The sequence below is a fragment of the Manacus vitellinus genome, unplaced genomic scaffold (genome assembly GCF_001715985.3).
Source record: "Manacus vitellinus isolate BGI_N305 unplaced genomic scaffold, ASM171598v3 scaffold_23_pilon, whole genome shotgun sequence".
Lineage (NCBI taxonomy): Eukaryota > Metazoa > Chordata > Aves > Passeriformes > Pipridae > Manacus > Manacus vitellinus.
In genome coordinates, this window is record NW_021939718.1 from 6,763,736 (window position 1) to 6,785,303 (window position 21,568).

Sequence of the window (21,568 nt, forward strand, 5' to 3'; positions counted from 1 at the left end):
GTGATGCATACTGGTGAGACACAGTCTTACTGGCCTTACTGGTGATCTCTGGCTGATAATGAAATGCAGGAGTGAAGAATACCCAAAAATGCTTCTGCAGCTACCTTGGCAACTGAGGAATGAAACACTATTGCTCCACAGATAAAAATTGTGTTTCTATGATTTACTCCAGCTTGTGGGTGCTATTTTTTTTCCATTTTACACTTAAGGCATATTGGCAAGAGCATGTGACACGCTTGTTGGAAGCCAGGACTGTGCTCATTTGCAGTAGAAAATCCCCTGGGTCACATTTTTCTTTGCCCTGCCAGCTAGGAATCTAGCTTGAATATAGTTGGGGTGGTACCATCCTCAGTTATAGTAACACATCTGGGATTTGGAGGCAAATCTAAGCCTAACACAGAGAAAGCACAAGCTATTCTATGTTCTCACTGATCTCATAAGGCAGTTTGTCAAGGACAAAGTTATGTCGGGTACCATGAATTCAGGGTGTCCCAGCAGCTCCTGCACAGCAGGATCTGCTCAGGTGGATGGGGGGGGGGGGCACGAGTGGTTTTTGAGTTGGGGCCCAAATGGCGTTGGTCAGCAGTCCTGCCTGGTGCCCCTGGAAGGGGGCATGCCAGCATTGCCAAGATCTGGACCAGGATCTACATCCCACCCTGCTGCCATTGACAACCCCTCTAACTCAGCGCATCCCCAGGGTTTTGAGGCATCAACACCGCTACGGGTCACCCAGACCCTATCCTTCTGTTCCTTGGTTGGTTTTCTGCTCCCTCCCTTTTCGGGTGGTGGAGTCCGGTGATGCCGCAGGGCGAAGTCGCAGGAGCAGCGTGATGCCCGCGGTGGGACCGGCGCTGGAGCAGCCGGGAGACCCTCCAACCCCCGCCAGGCACTGCCGACTGCAGGTAGCGATATCCCCAGGCGGCAGACTCGGCCCCGGCCCTCAAGGAAGGGACCCAGCTCCAGCCCCCAGGGAGAGGACAGCCCGGGAGAAAGGGGCCGAGCGCGGGGAACCGAGGCGGCTCGGAGGGTCCCGCTCCCCCCTCCCCTGTATTACGCCCGCCCCTTCCCGGCCGCCCCTGTCCCCTCCCTCCGCCCCGCCGCCGGGAGGGGGCTGGAGCCGGGTCCGGCGCCCGGGGAAGCAGAGGAGGAGAGGCGGGCGGTGGGGAAGGAGCTGCGCCGGCTTCTACTGCGGGCAGCGCCTGGGGGAATCGGGGTGGGAAGGGGGGCGAGGAGGACGAGGCAGCAGAGGAGGCGGGCGGCGCAGAGAGGGAGTCCCGGAGCCGGCCCTCCCCGCCGCGGCGGAGGGCGGGACCACGATGCCCAGCCGGGGGCGCCTGCCCGCCCCGCCGCCCGGACACCGCCGCCCGTAGCGGAGCCGCAGCGCGGGGTGAGCGGAGCCGGGGCGCGGGGGTTGCCCGTGCGGGGCCGGGGGCTGCGGCGGGCGCCGGGAGCCGGGGCGGGGCGGGCGGCGGCTTCCCGCTCCGCGCTGCAGAGCGGGCCGGGATCGGGATGCGGTGGGTCGGTGTCGGGGTGGCGGAAGCGGCGCGGGGACATCGCCACGGGGTCGCTGCTCCTCTCGGGGGTGGGGGCCCTTTTCTCGCGGCAGGGTGCCGGCTGGCCCTTCGCCCTCCTTCTCCACGGACTCCCCCCGGAACACCCCTGGGAACACTTCGGAAAGAGAGTCGGTGGCGGCCGCCGTGCCCCCTTTTTTGCGGCGGCTGCGCGTGTGGGCTGCGGTGAGGGAGGGGGCTGCGGCGGCCACAGGGCATGATGGACGCGCCGCATTCGGGGAGAGAGGCTTTGGAGCAGAGATGCTAAAATGTCACCGCGTGCGATGTCCCTGTCAGGTCTGGATGCTTTGAGCGACCTCCCGCCACTGGAGTCTTTCTGCATCTCTGGAAAACCCCGGTGGTTCGGGAAGGAGAGAAATGCAGGCGTTTTGATCAGCTGTCATTGATAGCTTGCAGGTTTTCATTGATAGCATGAGGTTTCCAAGCTCCGAGGTTGTACAGTAGTTCTCTGGCTCCTCGTAGATGAATACTTGAAAAATAAATGTGTCAGAGTAACAGCACTCGTCTTGCATGCTATGTGGTCTTTTGTGGGGCGTGAAGGCATCTAGTACAGAGCAGGGATTCCAGCTGACATCCCCCGTGCTTCAAATGAGATGGGTATGGTGAGAGAAAAGAGAGATCATGGCTTTGTGTACAGATTTCTGCCTGTTTCTATTCGGGCATAACACCAAGTTTTTTAAAAAACGTGTCATTTGAGTACAATGGGCTTTTGTGCTTGATTTGAGAAGGAAGGTTTCTGGACAAGTTACTGTAGAAGGGGTTACCTTTGAGGTGGAGGCTACGTGGTATGATTCCCCTCAGCCCTTGCATTTCAGGATCCTGTTTAGTTTGAGAACATTGCTGTGGCCTCACTCTTTTTTAAGTCATCTCCCTGCTCTCAGGTCTGATTTGGGTTGACTGTCTCTAAAAATAAAGACTGGTAAGACCTTAGGGGAAGGCCTTTATGCATCTGTCCGCAAGTAACTTTGAATGTGCTGTACAGGAGGAGAATCTGCTTTCGAAGCTTGACACAGGGGAGGAAAAAGGACAAAATTTACATCGCCTAGGGATCTGTCAAGTACTGGGAACTATGACAACAGCTCTCTACTACTCTCCCTTATTTATTTGTATTCCTTCCTCTCCTCCAACTTTCATTGCTAGCTCTCATGTGGCATATTTCAATGTTGGCTTATGCCCACTCTGAGTGGAAAACCAGTGATGCTGAAAAACATGCTAAACCAATGTGTAACAAGAATGATATTCAGTACTATGTCTCCTTTGATGGCACATGTGAACTTGTTTCTATAGAGACTTACTGGCTAGCCATTGGTGCTTATTAACCTGTTTCAACATACACAACAAAGATCATGTTTGTGTTTTTTTTTCTTCTGATTGATGAGACATCGGAGGAGAGAAAGACCTGGTGGGGAAGAGTATCCTTAATTCCTGAGCCATGGAGTCACATCTGTTCAGTTACAGATGTGCTTGGTCTGTAGGTGTGTAATTGGAGACGTATTTTGACTGAATTGAGAGAGTTCAGTAGCAGAAGAAGGAGATTTTTGAATTTGCAATTGCTTTATACCTTTTTTTTTTGTAATACTGTACCTGAATTTTCTTTGAAAGCTGTGGTCATCATGAAAAATCTTGATTTTTTTTTTCTTTGCTTAGTCTTCCCTGCCTCTTTGTTCAATGCTAGGAGTCTGCCTGCCATTGCACTTTGTTGTTTTTAGGTTTTTTTAAAATTGGCAAACATTTCCATAATTATTACTTCTATCAGATAATATGCTGAACTGATTAGCCTATTTTCTAGTGCTCTAATTTTTCTTGTTAATAGTTTCTGCAGCCTCAAATATCTTGCAGTTCTGTGGGTAATACAACAGCATGATGGAGGTGTGTTTTTCCAGTTGTGTTCAGGAAGAGCTAATGTGAATATCACTTTGGGATTTTATTGTGGAATTATCACTTATTGTGGAACTAGGCCCTCAATATATGCAAAATTGTCTAATGGAAAACAGCTACCTATCATCAGTGCTTGAAAAAAGCATTCCTTTAATCCACTCATGCTGTCCTGTGTGTACTGATTGAAGTTATGGAGAAAGACAAACTTTTTAAGTTGGTGACTCTTCAGGAGTAAGATCTGCCTTCAACATTATTTTTCCCCATTGTTGTTTCCTGAAAATAAAGGTAGCACAAAAACAAATTCTGTAGTGCTGATGCCAGAAGCCTTTGCAAGCCTGTCTTTTCTCTCTCTAACTGGTTTGTGCCCAGAAAATCTGTGATACGTGGTCAGTTCTCCACTTATTTTCACACAAGGGTGCTAAAATCAGCTGTGCTACCTTGTTCTGAGTGACTGAAATCAGAGTGGTTATTTCTTAGGAAGTGAGAACACCCCAGGTTATGACAGCTTTTGAAGCCTTTGCTGTGTCTTTAGTCCATTGCTTGCCAGGTGAGATTCCCATGTGAATTAAATCAGTTCAGTTTTTGTTCTGTCACTCTGGTTGGCAGCTGAGAGATTAATTCTCCTGAAATTGCTGCATGGTGTCTGCTGTGGCTGTGACTGGTTGTTGGTGACGCTCGGTGCTTTGAAGTTCCCAACTCTGGAGGATGGCTTGATGTTACATTGAAACCTGCAGATTTAGCCCTATACTATTCCCAGGACATATTTTCTTTATTTTTTCATGTGTCTTTTTTGTTTGTTTATTTGTTTTTATTTTGTTTGGTTTTAATCTGATGACAGAAAAGACAGTGAAAACATCAATCTGCAAGTCCAGTTCTTCTCTGAAGAGCACCCAAAGCTCTTAGGGTTTTTAACTGGTAGACGTTTGGACAGGGCATAAACACAAAAATAATGACCAACATGTTTATTGCTACTGCTGGTGCCGCAGCTTGCTCACGTCCTCTCTCACATATTTAGGTATTGTTTGCTGGGTTTGCATATCCAGAGTGAAACTTGCTTTTCAGTGGTGCTTTTCAGAAAATGCTGCTTGGCAGCAGCTGAGAGACCCATTGTGAGTGTCATTGTTGTTCATGATGCATGTCCTGATTCCGAAAATCTGGTGCTTTTGTTACAATTGTGCTCCCACCGACATCTATTGGATGGAATGAGCAGGGGTTGAAGAGGAGAGGCTACAGAATCAGTAGCTACTTTTAGTAATCATTAGCTGGGTTGTTTTATATGGGCCCAACATTCACTCTTTTTCTCCCTTTTTGGAAAATCTGCTTTATTGGTGGTGTGTACCCTGTGCACTGTCAAAACAGTGCTGAATAGCCTGCCTGTGTTGTAAATAATCAGACCTTCTTGTAAGAGTGTGTAGTGACAGGACAAGGGGGAATGGCTTCAGACTGAAAGAGAGTAGGTTTATATTAGAAATTAGAAAAAAGTCTTTACTGTGGGAGTGACGAGGCACTGGAACAGGTTGTCTAGAGCAGTTGTAGCTGCCCCATCCCTGGAAGTGTTCAAAGCCAGGTTGGATGGGACCCTGAGCAGCCTGGTCTAGTGGAAGGTGTCTCTGCCTGTGGCAGGGGCGTTGGAACGAGATGATCTTTAAGGTCCCTTCCAACCAAACTGTTCTATGATTCTATGAATCATCTGGGGGCAATTACACACAGTCCTAGGGAATTGAGGGCAGTGTCATTCATATGGTAGTCTTTGTTGTGCTGCTTTTTTTTCCTAATAAGCAAGTGGGTTGATATTTGTTCATCCTTTTGAAGTACAAGATAACTTTCCTTACCCAAGCGGGTTTCTGTGTTTTATTTCAAAAGGGTTGAACTTTGTTAGTGTGGGATATAGGATCCCAGAACAGTGTCTGGGATGTGTTGTGCAGCTTCCAAACTTTCTGGTTATACTGAAAATCATATGGGAGTGATTGAGGATATAATTAGTCTGAACGGGGTGGCCACAGGCAGAGGAGTGAGGACAGAATGGGCTTATACATATAAGACAGTGTTTTGATCCATTTTTCTGAAGGATTCATGCTGCATTATTCTCGTATCTTAACCAGAACGAGAATTAGCTTGAGGGCAGATCCATGTGCAGAGATGTGCTGATCATTCGTTTACCATGTCCTCTAGGATCTGAGGATCAGCATAAATTATAAAGGCACGCTGCTTGTTGCCAAATGACAGAATTGTGTCTGCCAGATAGAGATTTAAAGTTTTCTGTGGGCTTGGACATCCTTTGAATTTGGAGTAAAGCTTCTGCTTTTCTTGTTTTAGAGGTGTCACTGGAATTCATGACCATACAGGTCAGTCACGTTGCCACACTGCCACATATTCTCTACTCCTTTAAGCTATTTTTTAAATAGCCTTGACAATACATGACTTCTTTGATTTTTATTTTCTCTTTGTTCTCTAGCAAGTGGAAGGCTGCTCCTTTGCTCAGAAAATTTGTCTCATGGAGGAGCAACATTTACAGTTAATGGCTCTTGCTATTGATGACCAAGGCTTTGTAGAAATCATGGCAAATGCCTGTGAGACACTAATATTTTTGGCAGCTCTAAGGTCACCGATTTTAAAATTGAACTCAGCACAGTTGCAAAATTGAGCTTCATTCCTAAGCCTGTCTGAGGACAAATGATGTGTAAGTCTAAAGAAATATGTCTGAATCTCATCCTGGTTGTCCCTGAATGCCTGCTTAGAACTTGTCAAAGCTCACGTTTCTAGAGAACCTGAGAGCTGACTCTTGTAGAAGAGCTGCCCTATTCGGTAACTTAAACAGGAACATGAAATTGCAGTGTGAATTTTCATAGATGTTTCTTGTGCTGCTTTTTAGTGCTTACTTGAGGCTCCAGTGAATTCAGCATCCTGCTTCACCACCCGTCAGTTTAAATCCATCAAAAAGTAGAGGAGGAGAAGAAAAAAATCCAACTTCAATGGAAACATACACTGCAAAAGGCAGTTGTATCACATTTATATTCTGCTGTGTGCTTCTGCCACCCACGCTTGTAAAATACTCAGTGATGACAAAATGAAGTACATTTCATTTCCACATATACAAATATTGTATTTGCTGAGTAATTTCTGGTAGCTCTTCTATGGTAACTTATTTTTCTACTTGTTCCAGGCCTTCCTCCATTCCTCGTGCATGGAGGGGGATGTTTAGTAATGCAAGAACTGAAGAGAAACTCAGCTATTTGTTTTTAACTGACTGAGATATTAACTTGAAAAATGTAATTTCATGAAGTGCAGCTGGGATTTTTGGAGCATCCCATTAGAACCACTTATGGGAGAAAGGCAGAGAATTGGAAAAATGAAGAGTCATTGTAAAAGGGTGCTTTTTCTTCCCTAGAACACCTATATCACTCTCTCTTGTGCTCAAAGCTTGCTAGTAATACCAGTAAAACACACTCATTAATCTGTCAGAGCCACAAAGTTCTGATAGGAAGGCCGTATTTGGATACATGAAGCCAGAAGAACTGTTTACATAGACTTGTGAGGGACTCTTGCACTGTCACAGAGCAAACTCATGTTGCCCTATGCTAAAGCTCTTCTGCCTCGTGATATGCCATGCCAGCTCAGCCAGCAGACCTGAGGACAAGCAGGACAAGGGCAGGACAGCCTACAAAATGCAGGGCTGTAGGGTGACAACCCCAGCAGACTGGAAAGTGTCCCCAGATGCCATTTGTTTCTTTGTAAGGATTGTGCCCTCAGACTGCAGAGCACAAGAGTGCTGCTGATGAGGACGCCCTGGAATGCTGTCCATACAGGAGGGAAAAGACACTGAATGTGTTGAACAGGAGTGTTTGCACATTGTTTTGGGGTAATTTGGGGAGATATCAAGTAGCTCAAAACCTCTGGTAGGTTGCAGAACTATTGGTTGTAATCTACCATTCTGAAAGTGGAACAGATTTTAAAGAACTGAGTGTGAAAAATTATTGGACAGTGGATCATCAGAGCAACTGGGATATTCAGGGATTTAAATTGCTGGTAGAAAGGGCTCCACCTTGAGAAATGTTTGGTGATATGGGTATATTTCTTAAGTGCAGGACCAGGTCAGGCAGAAGACACCAGTCTCCAGCGTTACACTTCTAACACTGGGCTGAGTCAAGGGAATTTCATGCCTCCCCAGTGCAAACGTGAGCCATAAACTGATGAAGGTTTCACATCGTTGCATCACTCACACAAATAATTCTCAGTTATCTTGAGAATACAGTGGATGTTATTTGGAAAAACATGAGAAGGTGTAACACAGTTTGTCAGTCTTGAAAGCCATTAGGAGCAGGTAATGTTTTTCAGCAAATAAAATACCAGAAAAATAAAATGCCATTCAAGAAATTCTCAGCTTTCAGAGGCTTTCACTGAGACCCTACTACTTGCTGGCTGCACAGGGCTGTGTAGTCCAAATACAGACATACAGAGCCATTTAGGTTGGAAAAGAGCTTTAGGATCTTTTAAGTCCAACCATAAACTGGTGTCCTGGCTATGTGGTTGCAGGTTGGTTTCCTGTGGTGATAAGCATCAGATGGAGAGCAGCCCTTTGGAGCAGCTTGTGGTTTTGGGAAAACTAGAGGTGAGTCATGGGTTGTAGCCACCACATCACTACTGTGAGTCTGCCAAAAACACAAGAGACAAATCATTTGTACGTAGTCATTTCAGGCACCACTGCAGCAGAGAATGGAGAGAGGCCATTGTTTTTGTGGGGTTGTCACATGCAGTACATCTGCCTCTGCCCTCATGCATGCCCCAATGCGTGCACCCAGTGACCCAAATATCTGAGAAACAACCGGGGAATGTTCAAGTGTCTGAGGTTAGGTGAGGACAGCAGCAACTGTGAACAGAGAGATGAGAGATTGGGTGATATTCAGCTTGAGCTTTACACAGAAGCTGTAACAATGCAGAGAGCGGCATAAGGCCACATTAATCTGTGCTGCTGCCTGTCCCAGAGGAGAAGTAAATCCACATCAATGAGACAACCTGGACAACCCACGGGCTGTCACTGGTTTCAGGTCACAGGGGTGATGAAGCTGGACTGTGTGCCACTTGCATCAGCCAACAGATTATGCAAGGCAGTTGCAGAATATTACAAATTCACAGGTGTTGAGCAAGAAAAGCTGTGCCTGTGCTACAAGGGATGATCTTTAAAGAGAAGCTGTTCAAGGACTACATGCCAATCATGCACCTGTATGATTTGCATGAAAGTGGAGGAGATTTTGACTAGAAATGGTTGGTGTGTGGCTTTGTTTTTCTTACTCAGATTCCATAGCAAAATAAAATTCTGCAACATGCAGAATTAGGCAGAAATTAGGCAGTGCAGAAAAGTTCTGGCCCAAAACACCGAGCAGAAATATTATGCATACAACTCCTCCCCACCTCCCCTCCGTGCAGGGCTGTTTTTTGGAGGGTTTGTTTTCTGTTTACTTAAAATTGCAAACATAAAATGATATACCACTTTGAATTGCATTAATGTTTCTTTGTTTGTTTGTTTTCTTTGTTTATTTCCAGTTGAGAGTACTTGGGTTTGTTGATTTTTTTGTGTTGTGTTAGTGCCGTAAATTAGACAGAGAAGATTCTACTTTTGACTTTGATATCTGGAGTAAGAGAAAGGATGTGGAGTTTGAAGTTGGAAAAAGAATTAAGGATCCAATGAAGGTCCCCTATGTCTGCTAGTTCTCTTTGTGTACATATCTGTGTTCATTATTTGATTCTTACGGAAATTTTCTTGAGTCTGTGATCAGTGATGGAAATAAGAGGTAAAGTAGAAGAACTGGTAACTGGGGAGGAAGTTGTTTGAGGTTGACCAAAGCCATAAGCTGTTTTTTGTGCTAACAGGAGGAAAACAGGGTGTCATTTCAGATATAATGAAATATTTTATTTCCTTTGTATCACTGTTTTATTTCTTTATGGTTTGTAGCTTCTTTGTGTAAAAATTTTATTTTCTTTACCCAGAGTTCAATTTTGAAAGTACCTGCTGGAGCTGACAACCAAAAGTGTGTTCCCTAGCCTCTCTGCTGCTCTTTTCTGTGGATTCAGCAGTCCCCTTAAGAGAAGGAAAAGCACAGCTGGTGTCCGTCCCACGGAGCAGCAGTTGCGTGAACTGGGTGGGTTGCATTTATCTGGTATTGGCAGTGATTCCCCAGAAAGTGACTCTATTTGTCCCTACAGAAAAGGGACCACCAAAGACAGATTTCCCTACAACTCTTGAAATAAAAGATTGAGGCACTCTATTTATTTTTTTATACCCATAACAATCTTGTCGCTTAAGCATGACATCAAACCTCACTTCTGATCACCACAAGAGTAATGAATAAGCTATTTGCGTGAAGAAATATTAGTGTCAAGCTAAAGAGCAACAGAAAGAGGCCCTGACTGGAATGGGGGGGGGGGGGGGGGAAGTAGATGTCATTGACCTTATTGTCCTCTTGCTGTCTTTGTTCTCTAAATAAGAATATATAGGTCCAGGAAATGGTAAATAAACTTGATGACATTTTTTCAATACTGATAGCTCTGTATCTTCTCACGTGGAAGTCTGTATTTTCCAGTACATAGTGACCTGCAATTAATCTGCAGTCATCTATCCAATCAAATCCTCATGTCTTTCCAATCAACACCACTGGGGTGCTCAAAGGAAAAACAAATCTCTCATGACATCAACTAATCCATTTTCAAGAAGGAGCTCATTTTGTAATGTCTTCCAGCCCAGCAGCCTTATAAACATTCTTTTGGTGTTCAAAAACAATTTAATTAGGAGATAACTGGTGTTTGAAAATAATTAATATCAATAGTTTTAGTTAATAGTTGATATAAACTGTATTCCACCTTGAGTTAGACTAAGTTGAGTTAGGGATGGATGTTACTAGATTCCTGGTGATCTGGAGATAGGCCAAAAGTTGGAATATGTTGTTTCTTCAGAACACGATTTTGAAATTTTATTACTGATCCATGTCCAGGGTACCATCAACATGCATATCCCCATTGCCCTGACTTGCATTGTTGAACTGGGCTGTGGGAGGTGCTTGCTTTGAAAATGGTTGTGTTGCTTGTTGCCACACTCCTGGCAGCAGCTGAAGACTTAAGTCCACGATATCAGTGCTCTTATAACACAGCACTTGCTGTCTGGTCTCTGGCTGATGCATCATTGTAAAGAGAGAGAGAGAGAGAGAGAGAGAGAGAGCCAAAGGGAGAATATGGCAGTGGTGATGATGGTGATGATACACACTTAGTGACTGAAGTTCTCTGCTTTGGATTTTGGCATTATCAGGAAGGAAGTTTCTGACCAATTTTGCAATATTTTTTCCTAAGTATTTTAAAAAGTTAATTTTGATAATAGAAATAGCTACTTGACAAATATTTTAGGGCTGTTATTTTCTTTAAGTGTTCATTTGCTTCCCAGAACTCAGCTTAGCTAAGATATAACTTGTCTTCTTCAGTAATTTCTTCTTGGGAAACTAACATCTTCATAACATTTCCTTAATGTTGCATCGTTTTATAATGGTAAGGCTTCATTTATCTTAAGAATTACTTCCTTGGCTTCATTTATACAGTAGAGACAGTATCTGCCACTGTCAGAGACTTGGTCTGATGGATGTATCTTACAGTCCTTCAAGATGACTTAATCTGCTCCAAAGTTATTCATGGGGCTCTTGGCTGAATAACTCAGTGAAATGGTTTCCTAGATCTAAAATGCACTCCCTCCAGAGAACAGATGTTTGGTTGCTTTATTCCTTTTATGGTGCAGGAAAATAGGCTTGTAAATGTGAGCACTGTGAGTTCCAAAGTCAGGAGGACTTAAAAATAAAGGTAATTTTTGAAGGAACAGAATGATTTTTTGAGTCGAGGCTACTTTTCATTATTCTTTTGATACCTATTTTCTGGTTTCTGAATTCCCGCTGAGATCATGCTGATTCCTAGTTCCAAGATGTTTGCTCTGGTATAGAGAGCTGGGAAAACAGCTGTTTGGCTTGAAATCCCATTACACAAGTTTCATACTAAATTTTACCAAGGAGTGCATGGAAAGCACACTTGCTGTTTGCAATGATGTGATATGGAATGATTTTAAAAATCTTGGTGTATTGTGGAACAACAGAAAGCAATTATTTTAAAATTGCCATTCCTTTTCCTTGTTATTCAAGGTAGGGTAGATAGCCATAGAAAAATTCTGAGTATTATCGTTTGTAGAACTTCATTTATCTTGGTGATCTTCAGCAGAAGCCAGGCAATGATGCAGGTAATTTAAAAATAAATTGAAAGGGGGAAGTTTATTTGTTTATCTCTCTTATGAAGCATTCAACAAGGGAAATAGAAAGTCAGGAATAAAATCTACACTGTCTTGCAAGGAGAGATGAATGTGTCAGGCGGTAAATGGTATGTTACTCAGAACAGAGAGAGCACAGTGAGCGTTTCAAGTAGAGCTCATATCAAACCACAGGACAGAAGAGCACATATTGAGATTTTTGCATCCTGTGTTCCAATGAAGAAGTAGTATCAATGCCTAAGAGGGTTTTGATTGGCATTAAATGGCTTTGTGGACAGGGAGAGATGATAGGAGGTCAGGATACCCAAGTCCATCCAGACATAAGGCCAGTGTGTTTTCTTTATCTTGTAGTTTGTCCTTTGTCACTTCCTCCATCCCCTTGTAATAGAAAAAGCATTTTTTTCTCCTTTGTCCATGCTCTTTGCCCTCAAGCCAGATATGTGAGGTGTCCACCTCAAGGCTCAAACCAGTCATGTCCCATCTGCTTCATCTTCCTCAACATTTCATGTACTGTAACTTTACCATAACATTTACTTTACTGTAATGTTTTTTCTGCTTTAAATTTATGCTTTGATGTGACTATCTAAGTTGTGTAGCTCTTCTGGGGTTTGTTTACTTTTATGTATTCAGTGTCAGTGTTTAATAGCCTAGCTGCCAAGTGTCAGGTCCTTTTCAGGTTTGTTTCCACGCTTGGCTACCAGAGAAGTCTGGTGTTCTCTGACCACCTTGCTTGGCCTTCCTTAGTACATTGCTCTTCTCAATCCTTATTTACCTTTGTGTCTTACAGTTTTGATTTCATCTTCCTGTGATGATAACAGAAGGGGGAAACTGAAACTTCCTGCATATCAGGAAAGTAAATTGAGATTACTGGCAAGTTTTAGTTATGTTATTCTTGGTAGCATGTGCACCTTTGAGTTTGTTTCAAGCTTCAAGAGCCTCAGTGGGATACTCAAAGTTTTGTTCAAAACATCAGTGATTCAAGACGAGTAGTTTTTAAAATTATTTGCTTTTAAGCCTGCAAACAACTCTTCTGCTGGAAGATTTTGCTGATAAGCTGTTAAGCACAGCAGGTAATGGAAATATTTCAGTGCAGGTGAGTGACAGGTGGGAATTAAAAACCAATTTTCAGGACTTCTCTCTCCCTCTGCATTAGCGTAGCAGAAGCAGTTCATGCCCTGTTTTATCAGTTTGCTGTAAACAGTAGCTGAACAGTTAAGCAGTGACAGCTTGCAAACAAATGCTGAGGTGCTGGGAGGGTGTAGCTGTTACCCTGAAAGTTGTGCAAAACTCTGCATTTAATGTGTGCTCAGTATATCCATGTTTGATGAGTATCAGTTACCACAAAGATGGACTTCCAGTGGGAGGGCAGAAGGCAAGTGAGAATGATGTAAAGTGGAGGTGGAGAAGGAAGGGAATGAAACAGTGTAAAGAGTGGTGATTTTGTGAGCATCAGTTGCATTGGCAAGTGTTACTGGAATGGGAGTTGGTCTCTCTTTATACCTTCCAGGCTGAGCAGAAGATGGGGTCCCGCTACTTGGTGCTGGGGTGCATGAGGATAAATTGATAATCAATTATGATTATGTTTTGAGTCTTTCAGCTCAGGGTGGTATTTTTATTATGTACCAAGGATTTCCTTCACCACTGACCAAACCAATTGCTAGCTCCATTAAGGCTGGATGTGAAAAGTGCTTTCCTATTTCAGGCAAAACATCTTGGGAACTGGAAAAAGCTAAATGTTTATTGACTTCCTCATTCTCATGTGTTGTAGCACTACTGTATTTGCTCAGAAAGATAATTTGACAGTTTGCAAAACTGGCTCCAATGAAACTATTTGCTGAAATGAAAAGCCATCAAACCAAAAAGGTTTTCCAGAGTGGACCAAGCTCAGATAATTTATCAACTCATGCATATGTTAACACAGAATGTCATATCTCTAAACCAGTCCTATACTGAAGAGCTGTTATATCAGGCCATGCAGTTCCTTATTAGTATGCCTGTGGCACTTCCACCTCTCCTCTGCTTCTGCACTCAGAATGTGCTCTTGGTTTGACCCCCTGTGCAAACAGGGAGTTTCCTTTGCTGGTTTTTTAAACATAGTAATATATGTCTTGTCTCAGGAACATCCTCTAAAAAGGTATCTAAGCTTTCTAAGTATCTCCCAGAGAAGCATTCATTCCTTTCCCCTCTCTTTTGACCTGTGTGTGAAGGTGCAGTTCATGGTACTGATCTGTCAACAATACCCTGGTTTGTTGCAGTGAATGAAGTTATACAGGTTTATACCAGAGAATGGCACATCTTGTATGAAAGGTGAAATATAACCCTATGCACATAGCTTAAGTTTTATGTACTGCACAGCATTAGGTGGGTTAAGCAGGATGAAATTAAGCCAAATAGAAAAGTATTTTCTATTTGCATTTTTCCCCTGTTTTCTGGTTTGCTAGGTTAAGCAGTGATTAATGCAGGCACTCAAACTCTTTTTAATGGCTGTATTCCTTAGAAATTGCTTGTTTTTTTAGAAATCTTCATTCTGATAAAAAAGTTGCAGTTGCAGCTCCCATCTTGGCCATAGTTGCAGACATGAAAATGAAATAAGCACAAAAAAAATTGCAAATGAAGTCTGTGGGTATCCACATTTCAAGTTAAATGATAGACCTTTCCACATCAAGTCATTCACATGTTGGAGAAGCTATGCTGCAAGAGATTCTCAGATCACCTTTCCCCTTACTATTGCTGAGGTTTTTTCATAGAATTTGATAGATCTTTAATTCTCTTGAACTTAATGGCAAAGCTTCTACTGATTCAGTGGGGTCAGGATTTGACCAATATTTACAAGTGCTGTAAATCGACCTCCTTTCTCTCAAACTTAGAATCATTAAGGCTCGAAGAGACCTCTGAGATGATGGAGTCCAACCTTTTACTGAACAGTGCCAGGTTCACCACTAAACCATATCCCTAAGCATCACATCTGCATGTTTTCTGAACACTTCCAGGGACAGTGATTCCAGCATTACGCTGGTCAGCCTGTTCCAGTGCTTGACCACCCTTTCAGTGAAGAAATTTTTCCTATTATTCAATCTACACCTCCCCTGGCACAACTTAAGTTTTATCTTACTTAATGTAAAAATGGCAAATGCCTAAAATAAATAATTAAACAAGTGGTCTATCTCGCCTTGATTTCAAATGTTTTCCAGGGGACATTTTCACACTACAGTGTTTGAGTTTGTTTATAAGCACATATGCTGTGCATGCTGACATACAATGAACACCAATTTATTAAGGCATTTCTCTTACAGCTAAATGTATGTTTGGCTGTTTTGAGTCAGACCTCAGTATAAGCTCACCTCTCTTTTTGCTGTCAGCTTCTACTCTGCTTTGGGGGTGCTGTCTCCCAGTTTCACAAGCAAATGGAAAGACAATCAACTCAAATTAGCTTCTCTGACACAGAAAAAGACCTGGAGCTTTCTGGAATGTGTAGCATCACACTGAAGAGCTGCTAATGCTGAGGGACATCTTCAGGAAATTTCACTTCCTGGTGATTTGACCAGAAAGCAAATGGTGGAGATACAAATTAGCTTGACAGAAGTAGAAAACATGGGTACTTGGATACATTTAGGTCATGAGTTTTTACCTGTCTGTCCAGGGGTTAGGAAAGAGCTGTAGGTAAGTTTATTGTCCTGCAGCGAGCTACCACCTGCCAAGCTCCTGGAGGCTCTTACTGTCAGGTGGGATATTGGGTGGATTTGTGATTGCTGTGATGCCTTTATGCCAGTCCCAGTATCTGTGGTTGGAAGTGCAGCTTTTCTGCTGATAAATGGATGCAGATCAGGCATCCAAGCTGCTCCTATTTCCAGTAATTCCTTGCCTTGTAAGCATCATCCTGAAGAGAGTACTTGGGAAGATGAATCCTAATGTTGTCTTTCAGGGCTTGAAGAAGGCAGGGCCTGAGATGGGTTGCTACAAGTGACACATGTTGTCTAGATGTGGATATAAAAGGAGAGACTCGATCAAAGATTTAGAATGTTTTCAACAAAAACAGTGCACATGTAACTGAGAGAGATTTGGATGAGGAATGGTGTTTTTAGTATGCCTTTGACCATAGGACAGGCTTCCGTAACTCTCAAGGGTTCACAAACTATAAAGAAAATTAGCCTAGAAATGAAAAGCACTTAAAATTTTTAGTCTCACTTTGCTACCCACTTATTACTATCAGAACATAGCTGAGTTTGTTAATGAGATATGCCAATTATAGGAGTTTTCTTTCTCAAAACTGTAGGGGAAAAAAGATTTTTAAGGTCAATTGCCTTGCCAATTGCCTTGTCTTTTTTTTTTTTTTTAATAAGATATCCTCTTTTTTAGAATGGTTCTGAAAAATAGGTTTTGAGGAAAGAACAATTACCATGGTCAAAATTAAAAGCAAAATTTAAAGCCAATTTTAGTATTCTTTTAATGCATGTGTTTTCAAACCCAACACATTAAACTGAAATGTAGTTCCTTTCTGTGCATGATGAAAAGAAAGAAATTGTAAGAATTTGAAAATTTAGGAAAAAATTATTATGTGAAATCTGTTTATGTGCCATAGTCTTCTCTTGTAGATTTCTCTAACATAAAGGTGTGTTCCTAAGTAGCAGGTTTCCTTTTTATCATAAAGGTGTTACATTATTGCCATGATTGACATACCGCCTTCACACAAACACAGACTTCAAGTGGAATATTAACCAGTGTCAGTTCAATTGCTTCTCCTCTCGAAGGCCTGCAATCTTTGGATAAAAGGTGGGAGAATATCCTGACACTCCAGTGTTCTTTATCATCTCTGCCGTGCCCTGTCAGGATGTGTTTTCCTTTTTTGTTGGAAAACCTGCTCTTTGACCTTTCTCCAGCAGCCTCACCAGGGACAGCTTTGAGAGCTCTTTTCTAAGAAAGAGTTGTATGTTCCACATCCATAGCTGCACTTAAGCCCAGCTGGACACACCAGGCCAGGCTCTGCTGGCACCTGCATCTCTGTCAATCTATGTCAAGCCTTGTGAAGAAAAGCAGAACTTAGCCCTGTGAGTTCTCTAATGGATTCCACTTGCCTGTGCCATGGGATTTGTTTTGTCTCTTCTACAGACTCACCCTGAAACCTCTTTGCTGATCTTACCTACTACCCTCTGACCTAGACTCTCTCTGGAAAAGCATCAAAGCTAACCTCTTCTGTCCTTCTCACTTCACAGTATACATTTGTTTGCAGTGACCTTCTTTTGGAGTGATAGCAAAGCTTAACATCTACGGTACATCTCACTTGTGCTGTGAAGCATTTCTATTTCACCAGTGTCATAGTGGGGTGATCTGTAGGAGTCAGGCAAAGCAAAGTCTGAGTGCCCTTTGCTTTCAGGTGTCTATGTGAGGGCTGAAGCTGCTGGGGTTGTTGATGAGGAGGGAGCCTGCGATACCTGCACCTGGTTTTTCTGCACAAAGCCTTTGGTGCTACAGAAGGTCATGTGAGCTCAGGAAACCAGGGACACACTGTAGGTACGTTTCCCTGGACAGGGTATAATAACACTGCTGGAAAGCTGATCTTTGGATTCTACCAATTACCTTTTTTTCTGTCCACATAGAATGCTGTTGGGAGCCTTCATCTGGGAGAGCTGTATTGAAATTTCCCCTGCCTGACACTGCCTTGAATCTGGCCCATCTCAAACAAAGGCAGCATTCAGTATTTGATTTGAGGTGGAAACAGAGCAGCTATATCTCCAAAACTCTTTTTCAGCTACCCTTGCAGCTTCTCTATGCTGTCAGCATTCCCCTAGATCTCTGGCCCTGCTCATCAGGCAGGAAAACAGCTAAGACACTGCTCAAAGCAGCCCTAGGGCTGCTCCAAGTGCATCTGCCCAGGAAGTGGATTTGTTTGAATGGGAGCCCACCAGCCTGCATCATAGCTAAGTGTAAGTTTAAAAATGTCAAGGTCAAGAGTTAGGCCCTAGAGACTTGGAGAGAGGACATCTGCCTAAGAGCATGGCGAGTGCAGGAGTCAGTCACCTGGAGGGGAATTTTGTCACATGCTTGGTCATGATTTAAGCAGTTAACAAAAGGTTACTGCAGCCAATGAAGGTCATTTGAATGTCATTTCATGGCATCATAGAATGGTTTGGGTTGGAAGGGACCTCCAGCCCAAGGGTGTTGTCCATCCCCTGGGTGTCCAACCCACATGTGTGTCCAACACCCCTGCATATGGCCAGGGACACCTTTCACTAGACCAGGTTGCTCCAAGCCCTATCCAACCTGGCCTTGAACACTTGCAGGGATGGGGCGTCCACAGCTTCTCTGGGCAACCTGAGCCAGGATCTCACCATCCTCATAGCCAAGAATTTCTTCCTGATATCTAAACCTGTCCACTTTCAGTTTAAAGCCATTGCCCCTTCTTCTGTAATTTCATGCCCTTGTCCAAAGTCCCTCTCCAGCTCTCTTGTAGCCCCTTCAGGTTCTGGAAGGTGCTCTAAGGTCTCCTTGGAACCTTCTTTTCTCCAGGCTGAACAATCCCGATTCTCCCAGTCTTTCCTTATCCTTCTGGCCAGTTTTCCTATTTGACAGTAACAATACCACTGGATGTTAAAAACCAACATTTGACTTATAATTCAGCATACTTTGGATTATATTGGACCCTTGAAGTTTAATCCATTTTGCTTGATTAGCTTTAAGTATTTTCTCCTTTTGAGCTGATATGGTTTGACGCTGGCTCCCTGCCAAGTCTCCAAACCCTACCACAAGAGTTCCCCCCCCCAAACCTCAGGGAGAAGAGGGAGAAAAACAACTAAGAAAACTTGAAATGAGAGAGAGACAGCTAAAGTGATATATATATAAATATATTTACACCTATGTTACACTTATATACAATTAAAATATATACAATTTCCCAAGGGAAAGGGAAAGGGGAAGGGAAAAGGAACAAAACCAAAATAAAATATTTTTATATATATATCCCGATTAGTGGCCCGAGATCTAGTAACTAAAAGAGTTAGCAAGGAAATATCTCACACTTTCCTTGGGACAACGGAGAGTCGCTCTGGAACGATCGCCGGCAACCTCTGTCTCCCAAGGTCGGCAAGGCCTAACCAGGCCTTGCTCCCCAACACGGCAGACTCAACAGCAGGGAACCTGCACCTCCAAGCCGCCGGAAGGAAAAAAAGCAAAGGTCTCTCCTCCTTTCTTCTTATAATCTGGCTTACGTAAAAATCATAGGGAATACTGGGTACATCTGGGCCCTTCCTTGGTTACAAACTGGTCACCAAGGAAGGCCTAGCCCAAACTACCACAGAGCAAGCTTTATGTTTGGCATTGCTTTGGAAGCTCACAAGTAGAAAAGCAATGATTTGCTGCATCCAAAATGAAAACCATTGAAAGGAGCTACAGCTTTTTACCTTGGTGAGGACTGAAATTTTTCAGTTAGCAAAAAAATAAAACCAACTCTCAGTCAGGAACAAAGCCCTGGAATCATTGAAGCTCTGCCAGTTTAACAGTAGGAAGTACAGCCCTGAGGATCCAAGAGCTATACCTGGTCATAACAAGAAGAAAGTCGGTTTGGTAATATTTTGGTGAGATGGAATGAAAGGGTTTGCAAGGAAAGCTTGTAGCATAGGGTACATTAATTACTATCCAATTTCTTCTCAGTCTCCAAGGAATGCCAGTTTTATTTAACCAGATTTTTTAAATATTTCATTTCCTGAATGAAGCTTTTCATTTGCCTTATAGTTTTGGAATTGCTGTGTTGCCTGAGCAAGACAGAGATTCACTGTGTAGTACTCTTAAGTGAGATAGATAATAAACTTTTGAACATAATTTAAAAGTGTGTTTGTCAGAAATTCAGTGTCTTCCCAAAGATGCTGTTAGATGTTCAGCCATCTTCTATAGCCCACAGGCTGAAAGGAGTGGTTTAAACCAGAGGTATTGTTTGTTGCTGAGTGGCATCTTTTACAGCCAGATGGCAAGACGTGGAAAAAAAATCTCATGTGTTCAATGTGAAATATGGGTGTTATTATCTTCTGTATAACAAGGTAAACTAGGAAAACCAGATGAAGAGGAAGGCAAGGAATTGATCCAGTCAAATCAAAGTGAGGCATGTGGAATTGCAAGGTAGTTGCATCTCAGGTGGCATCCTGAGAGTAGTGGTTGTGCACTTGGGCTGTCCTCAGTTTCAATACAGATTTCATTTGTGAAATTCAGTGTCTTGGTCTCTGTGCTGTTGTCCTCTTTATTCATCTACCATTCATCGGACTCCTTAGATCCTCTCAACTGCCTTTTTCCGTGGTCCAGCTGTTTAGTCTCTATTCCAGAGCTCTGCTGCTGCAACTTATTTTACACTGGGTGGATTGAGGTTGCTTCCTTTTCTCAGCAGGGGTGGATTTCATCTCTGATATGTATTCTGCATTATGTTTATTATGAAATATATTACATTTTTAAGAATTCATAACATATCATGGTAATCTCTTGATACCTGGCACAGGTGAACTCCTGTTGGTTTCCATACATACTCTCTGAGTCTTGTCTGCATGGCTTTATCAAAACCAAGTGTAAAAGTATATATAAACCAGGTGCTCTTTTACCTGCTGTTATTTTTTTAACTTTTTGTATTTTTTCTTTTTCTATCTAAAACCTTTTCTAAGAAACTCTCTAGGACTGTATTCTCAGTTGCAAAAAAATTGAGGTATGTAAAAAGAGAAGGCTACAAACTCTGGTGACTTGCATAGTGTAGAGGTAGCCTCAGCTGTGTTTCTTGTTCCAGTTGTGTCCAGAAAGACCTGTGATACTGTACAGAGGCTGGTTAAGCAGAAAATTGCTCCTTGTAGTGCTCCCCTGTCCCCTCCTTCATGCTTGGCATGGTTGAAGAGAAAGAAGGTCTCAGGTAATCTGGTAATGGTAATGTGTTTGTGGCTGGGGGAAGGAAAAATTGATGTGGTGATGAAAACTCTGCCTCTGACCTTGCTAAGTTGTGTGTGTCCCAGTCCTTTGATGATAGCTGAGAGCTGCCTTCATAGGTTTTGACCTCTGAAAAAAGGAGTTGCTACCACTGCCTGAGCTTGCAAGCAATCATAAGGACATACAGAAGGGAGGAAGTCTTCATACCCTACTAACAATAAGGAAGATGCAGTTATTGTTTTTATCAGGCTAGACTTGCTAGCTGCTAGATTTTGCAGCTTATAACTGATGGATTTTGCAGTACGAGCTTAAAGAGTTAGAACAGTCTTTTTCTCTCGGGTGGGTTTCCTTTGGCTTTTGTTTCACATTCCCTAGGATTTCAGTTACTGTCCACTGTCCCCGTAACTGTTAGAGAATTTACTTAATTTCACCTTCCTAATAGTAGCACATGACTTTTAAAAAGAAGCCAGACCTTTTTTTTAAGAGTGTGAGGCATGTGGAATTGCAAGGTAGTTGCATCTCAGGTGGCAGAAGGTGAGGTTAAAAGTGTCATTGGTCCCTGATGGATACATGCACAGACTGAAAGCTTGTGTTGTAAGTTGGATTTTCTCCTGCTTGATGATTTTTTTTTGTATGGTATCAAACAACTGTCCATCCCCTACACAAGATGCAGATAAAATATAACTGCTTCTGCTGGCTGATCTCCCGAGGACTTCGCTTTTGTTGGTGCTACTATTCTGTCTTTTCTTCCTTCTTGTCCCTCTGCTTTGTGCTGCCAGAAACCACATATGCAAAACTCACTTGCTCTGCCATTAAATGCTATGTGCAAGTTTTTTAAATGAACAGTGATGAGTATTCTGAACTATTCAGAAGTACAAAGTTGGCATTTCTGGTGTAAAAATTATTTTTTGAGTAACAGCTGTTTGGAAGATAAATGTTA

The 21,568-nt window shown here is 42.9% G+C and overlaps 1 protein-coding gene across 1 annotated transcript in view; it reads left to right on the forward strand.

Moving 5' to 3' along the window:
* Positions 1 to 863: 863 nt before the first annotated feature.
* PLPPR1 (phospholipid phosphatase related 1) overlaps positions 864 to 21,568 on the forward strand; it is a 127,026-nt gene continuing 106,321 nt past the window's right edge. Inside the window, exon 1 of the mRNA XM_008923698.4 lies at positions 864 to 902. The gene's annotated coding sequence lies outside the window, so the exon portion shown is untranslated. The remainder of the gene's footprint in view (positions 903 to 21,568) is intronic.